Source organism: Chrysochloris asiatica, unplaced genomic scaffold (genome assembly GCF_000296735.1).
Source record: "Chrysochloris asiatica unplaced genomic scaffold, ChrAsi1.0 scaffold00126, whole genome shotgun sequence".
In the NCBI taxonomy this organism is placed as follows: domain Eukaryota; kingdom Metazoa; phylum Chordata; class Mammalia; order Afrosoricida; family Chrysochloridae; genus Chrysochloris; species Chrysochloris asiatica.
This window is the reverse complement of record NW_006408644.1, coordinates 623,945-626,288: the sequence shown is the minus strand read 5'-3', so window position 1 is coordinate 626,288 and position 2,344 is coordinate 623,945.

Below are 2,344 nucleotides of genomic sequence, written 5' to 3'. Positions count from 1 at the left end.
CAGCCAGAGCACTCCTTGGAGGCCAGGATGGCTAAACTCCGTCTCTCATACTTTGGACATATTGTGAGGAGGGAACAGTCGCTGGAGAAGGATGTCAGAGAGGAAGAGGAAGACCACCAATGAGATGGATCAGCCAGGTGGCATCATTGATGGCATCAAATGTGGCAGTGGTTGTGAGGTTGGCACAGGATCAGACATTGTTTCATTCTGCTGTGCATGGGGTTGCTATGAGTCAGTTCCGACTCGATGGCACCTGACAACAAAAACAAATGGAGAGAAAAATTAGTGGACTATATGGCATCCTCAAAGAAATTTAACACTTCACAACATAACAAGAAAATGAAAATCCAAGAAGAACGTGGAAACATTAAAACAATGAGGAAACTCACATGAAAGAACACAGAAAGCATAAACTCATGAATGGAAGACACACAGAACACAGAAAGCAACAACACCACAAAAAAACACAAACATAATGGCAGAAATTAATTGACACCTATCGATAACTACATTGAATGTAAACAGATTAAATGCACCTGTCAAGAGACGGAGAGTGACAGAATGGATAAGAAGACAAGATCCTTCAATATGCTGTTTTCAAGACACACATGTCACATACAGAGGCAAAAACAGATTAAAAGTCAAAGGATGGAAAAATATATATATACTAAGCTAATTGCAATAAAATGTGAACAGGAGTGGCAGTACTAATCTCTGATAAAATAAACTTTAAGGCAAAAACCAACATAATAGATAAGCATGGACATTATCTCATGATTAAAGGGACAATTGATCAAGGTGACATAACCATATTAAATATCTATGCTCCCAATGAAAGAGCGCCAAAATATATAAAGCAAAATCTATTAGATTTGAAGAAAGAAATAGATGAATCTAAAATAATAGTGGGTGATTTTAATACACCACTTTCAAAAATGGATAGAGCAATCAGAAATAAACTTGACAAAGACACAGAAGAAGTAAACAACACAATCAGCCTACTGGACCTCATAGATGTGTACATAGCATTCAACCCAACAACTACACAATACACATTCTTTTCAAGTGCCCATGGAACATTCTCCAGAATAGACCATGTCTGAGGCCACAAAACAAATCTTCATAAATTTACAAATATCAAAACTTTACAAAGCATGTTCTCAGACCACAATGCAATCAAATTAGAAATCAACAATAGGAAGACCAAGGAAATCAAGTTAAATACATGGAAACTGAATAACACCCTGCTGAAAAGAGACTGGGTAGTAGAAGAAAATAAATGTGAATTCACAAAGTTCCTAGAAACAAATGAGAATGAAAACAAAACATACCAATATCTTTGGGACATGGCAAAAGTGGTGCTGAGAGAACAATTTATTGCAATAAACACACACATCCAAAAAGAAGAAAGAACTAAAATTAACACATTAACACGGCATCTACAACAATTAGAAACAGATCAACAGAGGGAACCCAAAGCCACCAAAAGAAATAATAAATAAAGATTAGAGCAGAAATAAATGAGATAGAAAACAGAAAAACTAAAGAAAGAATCAACAGGACCAGAAGCTGGTTCTTTGAAAGGATTAATAAAATGGACAAACCATTGGTAAACCTAACAAAAGAAAAGAGGGAGCAGACACAAATAATAGGCATTAGAAACCACATGGGTGATGTCACAACGGAACCAAAGGAAACCAAAAGGATAATAACAGAATACTATGCAGAGTTGTACTCCAACAAATTTGAAAACTTAGAAGAGATGGATACATTTTTTAGATAAACACGACCTACCTAAACTTACACACAGTGAAATACAAAACCTGAACAGACCCATAACAAAAGAAGAAATTGATCAGGTCATTAAAAGACTCCCAACCAAAAAAGTCCAGGCCCAGATGGCTTCACTGGTGAATTCTCCCAAACATTCAAGGAAGAGTTGTCACCAATTCTACTCAAATTATTCCAGAATATAGAGGAGGGTGGAAAACTTCCTAATACATTTTATGAAGCAAGCAAAACCCTCATACCAAAACCAGGGAAGGACAGCCATAAGAAAGAAAATTATAGACCAATATCCCTCATGAACATAGATGTAAAAATTCTCAACAAAATCCTAGTCAACAGAATGCAGAATCACATCAAAAAGATAATACACCATGATCAAGTGGGATTCATATCAGGGATGCAAGGATGGTTCAACATTAGAAAAATGATCAACGTTATCCACCACATAAATAAGAAAAAAGAAAAGAACCACATGATCATATGAATTGATGCAGAAAAGGCATTTGACAAAATCCAACATCCATTCCTTATAAAAACACTCAACAAAATAGGAATT